The sequence below is a fragment of the Ambystoma mexicanum genome, chromosome 7p, assembly GCF_040938575.1.
Source record: "Ambystoma mexicanum isolate Mex_15411 chromosome 7p, UKY_AmexF1_1, whole genome shotgun sequence".
In the NCBI taxonomy this organism is placed as follows: Eukaryota; Metazoa; Chordata; class Amphibia; order Caudata; family Ambystomatidae; genus Ambystoma; species Ambystoma mexicanum.
Genome location: NC_090939.1, coordinates 929,048,373 through 929,066,964, shown reverse-complemented (window position 1 = coordinate 929,066,964; position 18,592 = coordinate 929,048,373). Strand labels below are relative to the sequence as shown.

At 49.9% G+C, this 18,592-nt stretch overlaps 1 protein-coding gene across 4 annotated transcripts in view; it reads right to left on the bottom strand.

The window, feature by feature from the left end:
• LOC138526457 (zinc finger protein 135-like) overlaps nucleotides 1-18,592 on the bottom strand; it is a 102,119-nt gene that overhangs the window by 61,068 nt on the left and 22,459 nt on the right. The window contains exon 1 of one of the 4 annotated variants that reach the window (XM_069637230.1): nucleotides 6,652-6,744. The exons of the other annotated variants lie outside the window; for them this stretch is intronic. The gene's annotated coding sequence lies outside the window, so the exon portion shown is untranslated. Of the gene's footprint in view, nucleotides 1-6,651; nucleotides 6,745-18,592 lie in introns of those variants that run through there. 4 annotated transcript variants of the gene reach the window in all.

The following is an 18,592-nucleotide window of genomic DNA, read 5'->3' as shown; positions in this document are numbered from 1 at the left end:
AGGAAGCGCCTGATTTTCCTCAAATTTAGGAGGTTAAGGCGAGCTCCGGTTCCAGTTTTAGAGATTAAAGTAGAGAAGGTGTGAGAAGGGTCATAGATGACAGTGTGGTTTCTAGCTGAAGAAGAGTAGGCGAAAGTGTCACCTCAATGTCGTCCCTTCTCCTCGGAAGGGGGACCTTTTCATGGGGCCATGGAGGTGAGGCAGCTACACGATAGTCCCCCTGGGGTTGGTACTCAGTGGGAGGATCCCATGGGTGGGGATCCCATCTATGGGAGAAGTGAGGGCTGTTGAGGGAGAAAGCGGTATACATACCATCATGCTGTCAGACATGAGTCATCCAGCCCTACACATAGGACTCAGACGCACACATACTCTCCTGCTTTTGCTTATACTAATTTCCTCATATGTAGTAATTATGTATATCAGGCAGATTAGAATATGATGAGGAAGAGTGAATGCGGATGACTCCAAAATCACTGCCACAAGGAAGAGCAGGGCGATGCACAGCCCTACACAGAACCAATACAAACATGATAGCTACCAGTACATAAAAACTGACAAGTCACTCTCCTCGAGGTCTGTCCTGCCCCAGAGCAGCTTCACGCCGGGCAGTTGAGCGCCATGGAAAGGCCCCGCGGCAGATCCAAACGGTTGTAGCAGAGGTGTGGAGAACGACAAGGTGGGAAAGAACCACGATTTACCTGGTTGTCGGAGAGACTGGCGTCCGGTTTTGGAATCCAAGCCACTACAGTGGTCCAGCCGAGACCAGACACAGGGAGAAAAGCCATTGTGGTGGAGCCACCGAGAACCGAAGGAGGGCCAGGAGAGCCCAGAGGAAGCCGCAGAAGCTTGCCCGTGTTGCCGAGGACTCGAACCCTCACAGACCAAGTACAAAAGTATGCAGAGGGTGACCGGGATGGCACAGGGAGAGCCCAGAGGCTGTGGTTGGGAGGAAGCACAGAGCCATCTTCCTTGTCCGAGTGGGTCCGAAGAGAGACAAGTTGAGCACGGAGGGGGTGAAAAAGCACCCCAAAGTGGCTGAAAGAGAAGCCTGGCAGGATAGTGAACCAGGCCTCGCTAAAATAAATTTTCGAGCTGAAAGAGGGGTCAATGGCCCAAACATCGAGAAAGAGCAGTTGAGAACAAAGGGGGTGAAAAGAAAAAGCGCCACATAGGAACTGAAAGAGGCCTGGCAGGATAGTGAATCCAGGCTAAGAGACATTATCGAGTTGAACAAGGGGTCTGGGACCCGCATAATGAGACGAGACGTCCAAGGGAAGAGAACCTTTGGCACAAAGCACAAGAAGTTCAGAGGAAGAGAACCTTTGGCATAAGTTGCGAAGGTCCAGGGGAAGAGAACCGTTGGCACAAAGCACAGAAAGTCCAGGGCAAGATAACCTTTGGCACAAGTCACAAGAAGCCCAAGAGCGGGGGGCAAGACCCTTTTGGCACAATGGCACAAATCACGAGAAGACCAGAGGAAGGGAGTCATATTAGAACTGTGATAAATAAGACTATTAGTAAAGAGAACCTGAGAAACGTTTAGGGAAGGGAGACGCTTTCCCAATATTATTTTGGATCTTTGAACTGCTTGAAGCATCCCGAAGAAGGGAGTCATCCTGTTATAAGCAGGGCGTAGTATAGTTATAGGTTCTCTGTTAAAGTGTAAGGGACGGAAATAGGTTTAGGACGTAGGACAGTGGACTTTGTACTTTTGATGGAAATTCTGACATTATCCTTCTTTTTGTTTGAGGTAGGGAGACACCTCATAGTTATAGGGACAGGTAGGGCTTTTCCTTATTTTCAGTTCAATAAAAAAGTCTATAACACACAGCATGCCGCAAGTCTACTTCTGCACCCTTACAATAGGCACAGGAAGAGATGAGAATGAGATTTTGGCATTGAAGAAGAGTACATCTGTTTTGGCAGAGTTTAACATCAGAGAGTGTGAAGCCATACAATATTTAATGGAAGCGAGACAGTTGAACTTATGGTAGAGAGATCAGAGGAGAGTTCAGGAAAAGATAAGAAGATTTGGGTGTCGTCCGCAAAGAGTTGGTACGAGAACCCAAAAGAGGAGATTAGTGCCCCAAGAGCAGAGGTGTACATTGTAAGGAGGAGCAGGCAGAGCCTAGTGGAACAGCAACAGAGGGGTGAGTCGAAAGGTGTTGTTGCTCCAGGAGACAGATAATTGGGAGGGTCAAGGTAGGATTCAATCCAGGATTAAAAAAACGCCTATAATTCATTCACTTACCCTTCTAATTGATGCAACTGCTATTATAAAAGCTACTTTATAGTGGAGGCCTCTCAATGTAGCTTTATGCATAGGCTCGAAGGGCGCCCACACAAGCCTTTGTAGAACTAGATGGATGTCCCATCCAGGAGGTGGGTGTGTTACGGGGGGCTTGTAAATATGCTTAACCATCCTTTCCCCTCACTCTCTGGCTGGCCTACCTTGTCCTTCCTCCTGCCCCCACCTGCGAGGCTAAGAACCTCCAGATCTTCGGCTGGGGCCTCTCTTTGGAACAGCCTCCCTGCCACCTTGAAACTTGAGGAGAACCATCTCCGGTTCCGGAAGCACCTCAAGACCTTTCTCTTCGCTTCTGCCTTTGCCCCTCTTCTCCCCTGCTGATCTGCTTTCTCTCTCGGCATCTTGCACCTGGCCACTCTCTGTCCTTTGGACACAGGTACTTGCTCACCCTGCCACCCTCCTGCACTGCCTCCCGGCCACCCATTGCATGGGGGCCTGTATCTGTACCCATACATTCACCCATCCACTTTTCTTTTGCACTTATCAGATACACCCTATCTGACTAACCTAGCACTTTGCCACTTGCTGGCTGCACTACCACTGTTATCGCCTTTATCTATTTATTTGACTTAATATTATTTATTCTGTTCTCTCCTCTGTTCTGCACTTTCCACTTCTCCCCCTTCCATGCACTTTCCCTCTTTTCCCTTTCCCATGCACCTGCACGCTCTCAATGTCACTGGGCCTAGTAAGATCGTTGTTTTTGTTCTCCCCTGTTCCCCTCCCTTTTCCTGGTCACGCTCTGAAACACTTGCGTACGAGCACGATACAAATAAAATATCATTTAATTTTAATTTCATATTCTTCTCAGCGTGGAGCTGCAGGTTTCTGTGATGGTGCTGTTGTCTTGGCTCCACTGTTCTGGTTGCAGGATTTTGATGTCTTGGAGTCCAGCCTTTCTGGTTATCCCCTATCTCAGCAGGTTAGTTTGTGCACCATACAGTCCTTTTGTTGAAATGGGAGATGGTTAAAATATTTCTCTTTTTTTTTCTACGTGGTCTGGGGACTTCTCCCGCCGATTTCAGGGTGGATGTTGGCTTTGAGAGACATTTTCTACTGTGATTGCTGCTATAGGGAAAATATGAGTTCTTCTTTCCTCAAGTCCCCCTGTAATTTTCGAAAGAATAAGCATCCTTTCTTTGCATCTTGTTGTAACACAGGGGAAGAGCAGGGGTTCGCCCTGTCACCGTATATGTTAAGTGGGACAAAATTACTTATCTCCTATAACTGTTCTCCACAGGGAGAGGAAAGTACTTCTGTGGAGTGATTGTTCCCCGTGGCCTTCTTTTTGATAGATCTTTAGTTGCATATCCAACATTCGCTGTGTGTTTTGTCTCTGGGAGAGATGAGTATTCTGGGAGATGTGGTCCTTTTTTGTTTGCTCCTTCATTGTGGTCTGGGAAACCTGTCCTTGTTTATATTATTAAGAGTCCTTCCTGGTATTGTTGGTATGGGTTGGTGAAATGAATAAACTTGCAGATATGGAAAGGACAATTGACAGGAGGGGTAAGAGAATGAACATTTATGATAAAATCTGGGGAAAGTTTTGGGATTTTTACTAGTCTCATTTTGTGTTCTAATTTCTTCTTTCTTTATGGGTGGGGGGAGGGGGGATCTTTGAAATTGTATATATGTTTACCGTACTTGTATATAGTTTTGGTGCTGAAATTAAAGATAATTATTGGTTTTATTGTTGTTGATCTTCATATGTAATGTACATTCCTAATGCAAAATGTAAATAAAAGTTTTTAAAAATATATATGTATCTCGTATCATAACCCCTTGCATCAATGCTTTAATCACTGGTACCCTCAACCAGGATATCTTTTGTTGGGATGTGTGTGCTGCTGGTTCTGCCAGGTGTACTTTTAGAGAGTTAAATACCAGTCCTGTAGCCAAAAATGTAATACTAGATATATTACAATATCTGTAGTTAATAGGGTTAATCCCTTTTTGTTTACACCAAATTACAAACTGTTTCTACTTGTTGAATTAACAGTGTGTTGTGTTGGGTTTTCTAGCCTCCCTTAGTATTTGCATACATGTTGCTGGGAGTTGCATATGACCAAAATCTAGGACTTCAGAAGCCAAGCTGGCAAGTTCATTGTTTGGGGACATGGATGTTTAAATTGTCAGAGTGGCAGCGTCAGTAAGTTGTTTGACTTGGATTTTAATGGGTGGTTGGGATGCCATCCTCATGATATGCGTGTACCATGTTTATCATGCCGGCATTGGAGCAAGGAGTGTTAGCGTATATTGTTTGTGTAATAGTTAACTGTTTGCATAAAACTAAGTTGAACGGGGGTGGAGTTGGCCAGGGGCTGGGGGGGGGGCGTATGCAGAAGTCCCTTACCAGTTCATCCATAATCTGTTCCTAATGGCGCTTTCCCTGGGTGCCTAGATGCAAAGTTGAGGCATTTTCGCATTCTGGACTGCTGTAAATAAATCCACTGTTAGATGTCCCCATTTTGGGAAATTCTGTTGAGTGTGTGTGTTTATTTCCCACTCATGATTTTGTTGAAGCATTGCTGAAGATTGTCTGCAGTGTCACGTTTATTCAAACCGACATGGGAAGCCTGAAAAAGAGTGGTAAAGCGGGTGGGCATCGTCTCCGTGACCCTTCAGAGCTACTAAGTCAGGGATATGCAAAAAGCAATATCACAAATTAGTATATTATGCCAATCCCTACAGCTCACACCTGTGGTGAGCCTGTCAACCTGCAATTGACCAAGGCGCTGATATGGGGCCATTGCCATCAGTGGTGATTCTCAGCTCTGGTCAGTGTCTTTGTTTAGGAGTGCCAGGTACCACTACTAATAGATTAGGTTGATGTCATGGCGAGGGTGGAGGGGCTCTGTTAGAGAGCGCATAGGTAACTAGAATGGGTGGGAGAACCTCCTTTTCCTTTGTCACCACAATGAATACCCACCCCATGTCATGTTTAAGTTGTATCTGAATGGGTTGTTGACTAGGGGTAATTAATGTGAGTTGTTTATTTATTGTTTCATATTTGTTGCAACTGAGTTACGGGTCTAGAAGCTACTCCATTTCTTCAAACATATGGTTGCTGGGACCCTGTGCCTTTGACCACTGGGGAATCCTTATGACAGGGCTAACACATTAACACAGCAGCAACGCAGCCTTCAGAGACTGACAGACAGACAAACGGTGGGGGTTGGCCTAAAGGGAAAGGATTAAAAGGCCACCGACCTTTGACCCAGAAGTGTTCATGTCTGTCTGGGGTAGCCAAAGTATTAGGCCCAAGGAGCACTTGCTTAACTAGGAAAGGATCAGCATACCCGGGAGGATAGCACAGCGGCAGCGTGCGCGTCTTGGAAGCAAGACGACACAAAGCAACAACAGGTTCGATCCCCGGGTCCGCGCTTAGAAACCTCTGAGTGTTTAAGCGCGTTATAAATACGTAACTAAGACAAAGAAAAAACACAATTACACAACTAAGAAAAACTAACAATTCCTGTAACAGCGCCTCGATGCCTGAAAATAAATAAAATAAAATTCACTGCCAGAAGAATTTCAGTAAGGGATCTCAATAAGGAGCTTAACAGTACAGTTCGAAACGCAGTATGGAGGAGTTTGAGATCACCTGTAAAGTTAAATCACCGGACCTGTATTATGCCAGTGTTTCATGAATATCTAAATCTTGTGTTTGTTATTCATGGGCTGCGAGAGGGGGCTGTTATATCACAACTATTACTTATCAGGTGGGTTTATAGAGAACGTCCAGGGAAGGTGTTGATAATAATGGGACATGCATGGTCTTTGGAAATCTCTTGCGTTGCTTGAATTCGTTGTTTACGGTTAGCAAACGCACCCTACAAGTTTTACTGTCCCACATTGACTATTTGCTGAAAATATTTTAATAAATCTGCAGCCAAATTAAATGTTTGCAGTCAAATCACGTGTGCTGCCTTTTTATCCCAATGGAGCAATACCAGTCTTCTCGGTGGCCGATTGCCAATGTTATGATACTTAAGAGCAATGCCTTGGCTTGAAGTAATGCCATCTAATGCTGTCTGGTGTCCCTGGTCAATGTGTGCAGGTCGCGGTCACTGTTTCAACAGCAGCTCTTAACCAAGTGCTCCTTTCCCGTGTCCGGCCTAATTGCAAAGCTGACCAGAAGAAGCTGCACATTCTGAAACATGTACGGGACACCGGCAATCCCACAACAGGTGGTATAAAAAAAAATTGAAATCCAAGAAAATCAGGGCCATCTCATATGTAAAGCTACCTTTGAGCGGATTCTCAAAAGTGGATTGAATGTGTTTTATCTGCAGTAAGTATAGGATAAAGGTTACAATGGTTAAACTAAAACGTCTCACCATCCATTATATCTGCGCAGCTCCAACGACGAAAAGGAGAGCGGGTAATCCATCTGCAAATAAAGGAGACTCTCACGGCACCTGCCAGTAGGCAGTGTCTCTGCAGCGAGCATGAGCAGAAGGCTGCCGTAGCACGCGAAGCTGCTCCATCAAATCGTATCTGTTTTCTAGCCACTCGTGAAAATATGAATTAATTCATCACCGGCGCTCTAAGGAGTCCTCTGTACCTATCCCTACGCCCCGCCCTCCCATCCCTGCGCCCTCTTTAGAAAGCGGAATTACTCAAGAACGGCAATGTATCCCCGAACAAGGTTACAGAAAGGTCCGCGCTGGAATTTAGGGAAGGGGGGGGCGGGGCGAGTAGTTAGTGACCCTCCCATGTGTATTGCCCCTTTAAGATGCTAGTCCCTCCCAATGTGTATTGTCCTTTTAAGATGGGCCGGAGCCCCTGTAGGCACATGCAGCAGAACGGCTGCAGACTCCCAAAGAGGAACAACTGAGTCGGGTCTCTCATTAAGGCCTGCTGCAGGCCCACACCATGTGAGCACAGGCCTGCAGGCCATGATACCGTTGGACGCTCGAACAGCAAGGTGGCTAGGGTATGCATGGTCTTGCCCGCCATGCCCCAACGTAAGACCGGGTGTCTCCGGGCACTGGGCCTCCAAGGTGCTGATGTCCCAGAGCACCCACGGGGACCGGCTTGATGCCAATAGCCGGCCGCCACAACAAGGCGATAAGGTGAAGAACCCCGCGATGCGCCCATCCCCTGTGCTTCTGTTTTCTTTTTCAAAAGGACATTTTTGGGGGGAAACAGTGAGTTGGGGCCCGGCTGCCGCCGCAGTGTTCCCAGAAAGGGAGGGGGCATCCATCGCCGTGGGAAAGGGGAGATGTGATGCCAGCCCCGCCGGCGGATCCTCCCTGGCCGCGGCCCTCTGTGAAGAGGGTGCTGGTGCGGCCAGGGTTAAGTCCGCGGCAGCTGACATCAGGTGTTCTCAAGTAGTTTGCTCCCGCAAGAGGAAGGAAACACCCAGCTCTGTGTCTGGAGCTCCAAATCAAAATGTAGCCCCTGCGGTATCCACCCCAAAAGAAAGAAGTTACTGAGTGGCTGTTATCAAGTTATGCCGGGTATCAAATAAATGGGGGTGTGCGCACTACCCCAATGGCCATGGGGAGGGAAGCAGTAAAGAGGTGTCTGCCACCAAGAGGGAAGCGGACGCAGCATGGCCGGCCCGCCCTCCTGCGTTTCAGTCAGCAGCGCCCTGCCGCGTGGGCACCCGCCAGAAGTGGGGGATGCCTGGCATCAGACGGGGTAAGATCCAAGGTGACTGGTGGTGAGGAGATTGAAATGCTCTGGGCTCGAACGGCAGAAGAAAGAGCTTGCTGTACCTCCAGATCCCAGGTCACACAGAGGTGAAAAGCCCAGCTGAGAGGTAACTATCCCGGGGTGCGAGCAGTGAACGACCAACGTCTCCGATGTCAGAGCTGAAGGGTGCACTCAATAAGATCCCAGGCCCCACTGGCAGTGAAGAGAAGATGCGCCCTGTTGTGTGTGGGTCTAGTGCTGGGAGGCGAGGCCTCTCTAATAAAAGGGGCTCTGCTGGCACGCACAAGGCAGTGCAGCAAAGCCCCAGGAAGCGGCAAGTCGTGTCTGTGTCATTATTGTGTGTCTCCCTGCCGCATGGTCGCGGCCTGTGCTGGCAGCCTTACCTGGGTGCCCCCAGTGCCTCGGCTACTTCTGCTGGGGTGCCACCCAGCCTGATGGTAAACCGTTCCGGTGTTCCGGATGGTGCAGGGTGAACCTTGCCTACGACCAGCTGCGTGATCGCGGCATCTGGGTGCTCTGTCCGGTGCCCTGATGTTATCTGTGGCCCGCCCCGGTGACCGGCCACCACCTTGGTGACGAGGCGGTCCGGGTCCCGTGTGCTCGGCGGTGCACGGGGCACCAAGTGCCTCTGTAGCAGAGGCGAGAGAAGAACCCACGTGGGTGGAGGCGTCACCCCCTGATCGGCGCCTGTTGCCCGAGGCGGTGGGTGGCTGTGTGAAGGCAGTTTGGTGCGGCGTCGGCCACGTGAGTGGGGCGGCCGCGTGGGCCGCGCGGCATGTACAGCTGGAGCCCCTCCGAACAAAGGAAGGGGGTGGAGTCGAGGCGGGCCTGTGGTGGTGAACGTGCCGAGGCCTGTGGCTGGTCCTCGTGCACCCCGCCATCAGTGGAGGACCCGGTGAGTCCACAGCGGAGGGAGACGAGGAAGACCCATCAGTACCGGGTCCCCAGCAGTGAAATAAAAGTGAAGAGCCTGGGTGGGTCCTGGGCGGTAAGAGGACCCAAAAGGGGCGTTCCTTTTCAACCAGGCCCGTGATGGTGTGGGTTCTGGACAACCCGCCTAGAGTGGGGGAGGGGTGTACACCACCATCAAGACCCGGGCCCGCACAGGGGTGAAATGTATCCTCGAATCTGCGATTTATTTGTCACAGAGGCATTTCCTGCCCGAGGCACGGCCTGAAGGGGCATGGCCTGGAGACTCAGCCGCAGACGTAGTGGCCAGTCTGAACAAAGAGAAGGGGCGTGACCCATAGAACCGGGCCGCAGTGGTGACTCTTACGAGGCCGCTGGCTCGGCATTGTGACCCCAAGAACAACGGGCTACCAGGAACAGGAAGAAAGAGATTGTGTGGGCTCTCTTCTCCCCCTTTTGGCCCCAATTTTGCAATGACGTGGCAATAAGTAGGAGGAAGGTCCTCCCTAGACAGGGCTACAAGGCCTGAGTGCCCAGTGTCCTGGGAGGGCACAGGGGTACATAACACGCCCAAGTCGGCTCACCCTGCCCCCCAGCCTTGCCACGGGTAGCGGCTGCCCACCGAGTGCTCATGCGCCCTCTGGGATCTCGGCACAGGAGGGCCAAGGAACAGTGGTTGCGTCATCCGCACTAACCAATTACCATACCCCAAGGGTCGCGTCTCCCCGGGGGAGTGCTTGTGTGTCCTCTTAGGCACCCCAAGACCTACCTCCTGTAGCCACATTGTGTGTCCGCCCAGTGGTCATCATGACGGACAACGACAATGAAGCGGTATGTCGAGGACAGCTCGCGCCACAACACTTTCACGTGGTGGGCGCACCCGCCAGCTTGGGACCCCGGTGGACAGCCTGGGTAGAGAACCTGGAGGTGTACTTTGAGGCGGTGGGGATGAAAGACACTGCCAAACGGCCAACCCTCCTGTACTCCGCCAGATTCGCTGTTCAGAGGCTATTCGAGACATTAAGGCCCGCAAATCAGTCCTATAATCTAGCCATCGCTGTCCTGAATGAATATTTCCGACCCATGGTCAACAGGGACTACGAACTGTTCAGGATGAGGTGCGCAAGGCAAGAAGAAGGGGAGAGCCTCGATGCATTCCATGGGAAGCTGCGTGGCATTGCACTGACCTGTGCCCTGGGTAATTTTGAGGAGGACGAGATCAGGGCACAGATCATCTATGGCTGCAGTTCCTCAAAGCTGCATAAGCAAGTCCTGAGGGACCCAGCGCTAACGCTCAAACGGATCGTAGACCTTGACCGTACCCAGGAGCTAGCAGAGGTGCGGGCCTCCGTCATGGACTCATCCAGACAACACCTCAAGTTGGAGGCCCCCATGGAGCGGGTCAAGCTGGAGGAGGTGTCAGCCGTTAGCAAGTGGCAAGGAGAAAAGCCGATGAGGAGGGGAGACTGGCCAAGGAGAGACCCCAATGCCACAATATGCCCTCAATGTGGGTGGGATCTTCCACACCCGCAGGACTGCCCGGCAAAAGGACACATCTGTGGGAGGTGCGAGAAGGTGGATCACTTCGCACGGGCGTGTCTCGCCCCGACACCAGCCAGCATGGCGGGGACATCGGGTGGGGGTGAGTCGAAAGGGAGAAAGACCCCGAGAGTGGCAGTGATCCAAGTGGCAGAGGACCAAAGGAGAACGCAGTATGATGTCGGAGAGGAGAAAGATGAAGAAAATGTATTCTTCTTGTCCTGCAGCAGCGCCACTGGCCAGTTCGATCCCGGAATCTTCTGAGCTCAAACAGCCCGCTGTTGGGCCCTGTGGTGTGTGGACTGGAACACACCTGTTGGTTTGCAGTGCTAAAAGTTCAAGTTTGTGAGTAGTTACTAGGTGGTGCTCGGACTGGAATGCACCCAGTGTTTGCAGTGATGATGTAGGAGTAAAATGGGTGCGCGGACTGGAATGCACTAAGTTAGACCCAGTAGAGGGTCGCTGTTTTGCAGTGGGGGTTGAATTTTCTTTTGTTATAATAAAGGAGGGATGTTGTGTGTGGGTCTAGTGCCGGGAGGCGAGAGAGCGTCATGACGATGTCATGACGCCTCTCTAATAAAATGGGCTCTGCTGCCACGCACAAGGCCGTGCAGCAGAGCCCCAGGAAGCGGCAACTCGTGTCTGTGTCATTATTGTGCGTCTCCATGCCGCATGGTCGCGGCCTGTGCTGGCAGCCTTGCCTGGGTGCCCCCAGTGCCTCGGCTACTTCTGCTGGTGTGCCCCCCAGCCTGATGGTAAACCGTTCCGGTGATCCGGACGGTGCAGGGTGAACCCTGCCTACGACCAGCTACATTATCGCGGCATCTGGGTGCTGTGTCCAGTGCCCCGACGTTATCTGTGGCCCGCCCCGGTGAGCGGAGGCAGGCCACCACACGCCCCATGACAGCGCAACAAATGTTAATTCCAAATCGGCGGTAAGAAGTAAAGAAAAGAGATGTGCGATATCACAGAGTGGGGGGAGAAAGAAGAAGAAAGTGTGCTGTGTCGGAGCGAATGAGGAAAAGTGAAAGGGCCAATGCTCGGTCATTGTGAGATAGGGGGAAACACGAGTTATGTGTGCTCACAAGTGCTGGCAACTCCATGCCCTCGACCCCCCTGTAAACCTGGGCCAAGTGGTAGTGACTGTGAATGGAAAGGCCTCATGATCTGACTGCGAATGTAAAAATAAAAGAGCGCAGGCACGCACTCTGCCAAGCCGGCAGAGCCATCAAAACACAATTCAGTATTTCTGTGCTCCAGTTTTCCTGACTGGTGGTCTCCTGCAATCTGATGACTGGCAAAATCACTGGTCAGAAAACAGTGGGAGGGGGCATTTTCACATCTGTTGTGGACCAAGCACTCGCTCTCTTCCCAGCGTGTTCTTGCAGCACTTGACATTGTATGCACCCAGCAAAGGCTCCATTACAACACCAAGGGCCTAAACACGGTTACTCACGAGGATCAGGTGGACTAGGTTCTGTCATTGTCATGTACTGTGTCAACCCCTGCAAAGAAGAAACAACTTTACTGTGCCGATGCACATACGGGCTTGGATGAGAGGCTCAGAGTATGATGACACAAGTTGTCAGATAAAGTCACATGCCAGTCGACTGCCTTATGGTGCGCAACTGCATGTGATTTTTGACTGTCACCAATATCATGGTCCATCCAAACACCTGGTGAGTAAAGGCACAGCACATCCTGGCACCGTAAGTTCATGTAGCGCTCCTCCCTGGGGGTGAGAAGAGTGGATGGCGCCACTCCATTAAGACAATATTCCTGCCATGGGGAACAAAAGAAGACAAAGCCATGGCCCCAGCACCCTGCCACTGGTGTGCACTCTCTGCTACTGGCAGCTTCCTGCCCACACTGCTGCCTGGGGGAGAGAGACGTAAGCCATTTGTGTCGCACTGCCTGCCCTGCAAGTGGCCCTAACAGCCTGCCACTAGTGTCGCACTGCCTGCCCTGTAATTGGCCCCGACACCCTGCCATTAGGGTCACCCGACCGGGCCCACCATCCATGGCCCAGGCCGAAGTGGCCCCAGGTGTGATTCCTACCAGCCCCAAACTGGGACTCCAACTGCCCAATTGTCCTGCCTGGAAGAAGGGAAAGGTGGACTGTCCAGGACTACTGCCCCACCAACAGCAGTGACTCCTGCCTGGGGAGGAGAGGATGTGGCCCAGACACCCGTTTTGTGGCCCTGACACCTGCCACCAGAAGGAGGTGTAACAAGCAGGGAGGGTTGCAGCTCTGCACATGGACTTATGCGCCCTCCTGTCCCACTGCAATAAAGTGGCACTGCTGCCTGGGGAAGCGTGGCCAAGAAAAAGGGTGGTGAGTAACAAGCTGTCACCCCATGGCCTGTCAACATCATGTGGCACAGCCTAGACGCCCTGCTACCAGCGTCTCGCTGCCTGCCCCAACATTAAGGGACTAAGCCGAAGTGGCCCCTGGTGCCCCCTTTTATGGCTTTGCCGGTTCTTCAAACTGAAACCATCAACAGACCTGGACCCGTGGGAGTGACTATCCTGAATGGACACTGAACCAAAGTGAACTGGTCTCCTACAATCCTGCAAGTGCTCACAGAAGACGCAGTAAACATGTGTTTAGATGATGTGAGCCTGCATGTAGATTGTGTGCTTAAAGTGGTCCAAGTTAAATGGATGTGAAGCTGTGCTCCGGTAGTTTGTAGGCATGCTCTAAATGGTGCCAGCAGCCAGCAATGGCGTCATTCAGTGGTGGAAGTTCCACTTACCCCAGGTTAATAAAGGGTCTTGTGAGAGGTGGTAGAACTGCCAACATTTCACCGGCGGTTTGCCAACCACCACTGTCACCCGCTGATTATGTTTAGACCGTGTTGGTATGTGTTTTATGTCTGTAACTTTGTAAGTCCCTATGTGTGTAGTAGTGGCATATCCTACTATCTGTCTACCCCATAATTCCCAAGTGGTATACGTATTGTCGTTCTGTAACGGGGCGGGGGGATCAGTTATGTTTCAACAACATGTGTTTGTTCCTTATGAAAAAGGAGGAGTGTGATGTGTGACCCTACCATGTGTATTGGCCCTTTAAGATGTAGGTCCCTGCCAACGTACATTGCCCTTTTAAGATGGGCCATGTCTGTGTTATGGCCCAAGCTAATAAAAGGAGCCCCTGCAGACACGTGCCTCAGAACGGCTGCAGACTCCCAAAGAGGAACGACTGAGTCTGTCTCTCAATAGGCCTGCAGGCCCACACTGTGTGAGCACGGGCCTGCAGGCCATGATGCCGTGTGACCCTTGGGCCAGCAAGGTGGCTAGGGTCCCGATGTTCTGGGTATGGCCCACCCTGCCCCCACGTAAGACCGGGTGTCCCCCGGCAACCCCCCGAGGCACTGGCCCTCGAAGGTGCTGATGTCCAATAGCACCTACGGGGGCCGTATTGATGCCTAAAGCCGGCCTCCACAACACCTGCGAGTGTTTGCATGATGTATTTCCGAGTTTGTTGCATGCAACCTTCACCATATTGTTCCTTAAAAATATGTTGTGAATGTCAGAGTGACCAGTTCCCAGTGGTCATGCTTGGGAGAGTTGCATCTGAGCATCTGCTCTCATGATCAGTATCTTGTGTTGATCATTGTTGCCGACATATGCATTAGATCACGTTCACAAGAATTATCAGGACTAGATGTCCCAGGCAACAAAGTAATGTCCCGCGCAGAAGTTGGGAGAAGTTAAGGTGAGCATGGGTGCCAACTTTTGATTTTCATTAAGGAGTCCGAAATCTGGTCCTAAATTAAAAAACTGTTTTAAAAAAATGATTAAAAAGACGGATTTAGAAATGCCGCTCTGCGACCGCACAGAGCGGTCTTTCTAAATCAGACTGTCATGCCCCTTCCGCACAAGATTGCGCGCAGGGGCTGACAGGCACGCCAGGACCCGGAAGCGTCATCGGGGGAGAACGGATACGTTTTTGTATGCTGCGTATTTGTGTGTGTGTTGCGTGTTCGGGTTTGTGTGCGATTTTGTTTACAGGGAGTCTTGGGTGGGGTGGCATGCGGCGGGGCTGAGGGAGGGAGTTCGGGGTTGAAACACCCCGATTTCAATAAAATCCCGCAAAAGTGGGTGAGGGGCGAAGCAATGTCGTTTTTTCACTTTTTGGATGGCAGCTAAAATCAGCCAAAAAAAAAAAATATGACTTTTTGTTAGGCGACCTCCAAAAATAGAAAATATGAAATAGAACCAAAATTCTCCCGCCTCTCCCACCTTGAATATGTTAGGATTTGTACAACACACTGCTGCATTTTGCATGGTCTCCAGGCTTTTTGGACGATCTAGAAGAAATATGGTGGGTTTGGTTATTTGGGAGGAGAGGGAAAGGCAAGATTGCAGTGCTTTGTGCTGAGGATGCAGTTGGGAAGTACCCTGAGCTCTGCGCCAGGGACGTAATTTCACCGGAATGCCAGGGGTAGCGAAAGTGACATTACACAACACGTGACCTCCCAGATGACATCACAGGAAGTGATGTAATTTGACCCCGCCCCCAAGTGACATCACAGGAAGTGGCCTTATATGCTTTCATTTCATACACAACTCAAATGACACTTTGCACAACACACATACAGACATGCCAACATTCTGGAGCCCCTGAGAGGGAGATTTCACCACAGAAATCGGAGAAGGCAATTTTTCCCATGGGATTGCATTGGTGATATAGTTATTTTAGACAGAGACACTGGCGTAACAGGGGCCCCCGTATCCCCACCAGCACATGTCCTGGGAGGGGGCCCCACTTGGAGAAAAAAAATGAAAAATATTTTTTTCCAAAATTAATTTTTTCTTTTTTTTCTTTTTGATTTCACTTTGCATTCATAAAGAAATTATTTCTGTAACAGAAATAATTTCTTTATGAAAGCAGAGTTACTACAAAAATAAACTTTATTTTTGAAGTCCGAGGGATCCCTAAGGGATCCCCCCGACCCCATGCAATGGAAGACCCTACGCTGGAGGCCTCCATGTTGTTAGGGAGAATTCTCTGTTAAGGCTAATTTCCCAAACCTAGTGAGTCCCCCAGCAGCTTTGCTGGATTTTTGGGGTTTATTTTTTTCTCCTGCTAAGAGTGAGACTCTTTTTCTCCCACTCTTAGACATGATTTGAGATATCCTTTGACTTTGTAATGTGTTTTATGGGCTATGGGGTCTTTTACTCCATAGGGTTTCATGTGGTTTTTGGTAAGTGTGTTACACAGCACCCTCAGTGCAGTAACGCAGGGGTGTCATAGTGACCCCCAAACATAGACTCCATACCCTGGAACTGACTACTGTCTCCCAGGGCATGTAAAGTCACCACTGACTTTACTAGTCTTAAATTGGGAACAGAACCAGTACAAACCATCATATTGTGAAAGTACTGGTAGGGGAAATTAGATTACCCCTGGGTCTGTTTTTCGAGGGGGCACTGTGCAGTCCCCCCTCGTCGAGTTTCTGGCTAGTGGCAGTGGTTACCACGCGAAATATTCCACCGGAATATTTTCTATGGGATTTTCCCATTCATTTTAACTGCACCACTTTTGGTGCAATGTTAAAGATACCGCTGGGTTATTTATTTTATATTTATTCCCCGGTTGGGTCTTTTTGTCAGAACTCGGTTTTAAAATGGCGTTTGTGTTCGCCTCTGTAACTCCAACCCAAGTGGAGCCCTTTGTTCCACTTTTTGGCGGGCTTCTACACAGAAGCCACCAAAAGTGGTGCCACTCTGTGTGGGTCTACAGGATGTTTGGGAGGGGGGTTTAGGCACCCTGCACTGAGTTGCCTCGGCAACTCAAGTCGCACTCTTGTATGATTGGCCCAGTGGTGAGCCGCCCTGCTCACCACTTAGCATGTTTGAGTGACAGCTAGGACTGATGAATGGGGGTTTTCTGCATAAAAGCAGGGCTTCGGGGACTGGAACTTCAGACGTCGCCACAGTACCTAAGGAATCCAAGGACGGAGAAGCTGAGCCGACCTGCAACGACACCACTGGTGGAGCCCTGCTGAACCGTCTCACCACTTTTCCCGACGACAGAGAAGATATTCATCCGAAGAGTCTTCTTCCTTTGACTGGTGGGGATAACCAGTTTGCCTGCCTTTTTGCCTTCCCGGATCATCTCGTGGCTGCCTTGCCTGTGCCAAGCACCCCGGCAACCGGGATACCACGATTTACCACTACCGCGAATAAAAGGGTAGTACCTTTTAACCGGAGAACTCCGCGGCTGGTTTCTTCCCTGGCAGTGCAACGACCTTCAGCTTTCCTCCACGTCGAGATCTTCTCCTCCTCTGGACGACGCCGCGACTTGCACCCGCTGCCAGGAACAACTGCCCCCGCTGGAGGATCCTCTCCATCTTAAAAGTACTGTGCCCGCCTAGCCTCCCTTGCAACTGTCTGTACGGGGTGACTATTAAATCCTCGCCTTACTACCTGGGCTGACCCTAGGCTGGCTAACTGAACTTTTCTAAGCTGAACTAATTCCTTTGTGAACTCCCTGCAAGACTTTTTCAAACCTCTTACACTGTGTGATCTTGGGCGCATTGGTGCTCTGCTCTCTCCAAGAGGGAGCCTGGCCTCTGAACTTTTTGCTCACATGTAGATTTTGACTCTCCTGCCTTGCTGGGTGCTTCTAAAGTATTAGTGTTGTGTGCTATTCTAATTTCTGTCTTTTCCCTCCCTTTTTTGATAACTTATTGGAGTGCCATCTTCAGTTAAGCGCTCACCTCTGTCTTTAAATAAGTGGTGTTAACTAAGACTTGTCTAATAAGGAATAAGGGATGTGTATATATTAATAGTGACTGTGTTTTGAACTTCCTTACAATAATAGTGCTGGAGTGTTTCTATAAGTGTGTCTTTAAATAATTATATACTTTGATACCAAAGCCCTGGTCAGTGTTTGCTTGTGCTACTGTATTTTGGTACCTATCTTGTATACTCTATATACTGTCTAACTCTTCTTGAGAGAAGTCTGGCTGCTCAGCCACAGCTACCAGGTAAATCTGGGTGGTACAGACTGCTACCAATTGGGTTTACTGCCAACACCTGTAGTATTAAGCCTTTTGCAGTGGTCCCTGAGGGAACTGCACAGGTTTCTGCTTAACACATGTCATGGGGTGGGGAAGCCATAGGACTTCAAAAAGAAACAGTATCTTTTTGAAGTCATTCATAAAGAAATTATTTCCATTATGGTTCGGTCCTTAACGGAAATAATGTCTTTATGAAGTCAAAGTGACTTCAAAAAGAAACAATATCTTTTTGAAGTAATAGGGCTCCCCTCAACCCCATGACGGGTGCATGCGTGAGTGTATGGTGAAAGGGTGCACACTTAGATGTACGGGTGACTGCCTGGGTGTGCGTGCCTGCATGGTGAAAGAGTGCACACTTAAATGTATGGATGGCTGCCTCGGTGTGCCTGTATGGTGAAAGGGTGCACACTTAAATGTACAGGTGGCTGCCTGGGTATGCCTGTATGGTGGAAGGCGGCACACTTACATGTATGGATGGCTGGGTGTGTATGTCTGTATATGGTGAATGGTGTGTTTGCTTGCGTTCAGGGGTGCAACAAAACCTACATTTCGGGGGGCTAACCCTTCAAAAGTTGGGAGAGGCGCTAACTTCACGGGCAGTGGGGGAGGGGCAAACTTATTTGTGTGGGGGCATCTCATTTCTTTATGCATTTTAATGAGACTATTCTAGTGCAGCTTCAATGTTACAAGCAGTTTACTCTCTCCTTTAAGGTTGAAAGCTCCCACTTATGGACTGCTGCGAGAATTGAGTGGTCTCCTGTTCCCTCTCTACCCTTCCAATCACTCCCCTGGCATGCAAGTACTAAACCCACATCACAATTTCAATTGCCTAAAAAAAATTGGCATTTGATTACAGGTACGAACAGTGAAATGCTTTATGTTAGTAATTGCTGGACTCTTGTTAATGGCGAAACCCAGGTGCCATCTAACATTTTTGTCCTGTTCTGTCCGGCAACTGCTCTGAAGGTCAGCCAGGTCGAGTCAACATAGCCCAACATTTCAGGGGGTGGGGGAGGAGTGCTGAATCCCAGTCAACTCAATGTTGTTGCACCACTACTTGTGTTTAATGCGTTGATTACTTATTGGTAATCTTCCTTACTCCTAGCCCTATTCTTCCGTGTCCCAGTTCCTGTGTATG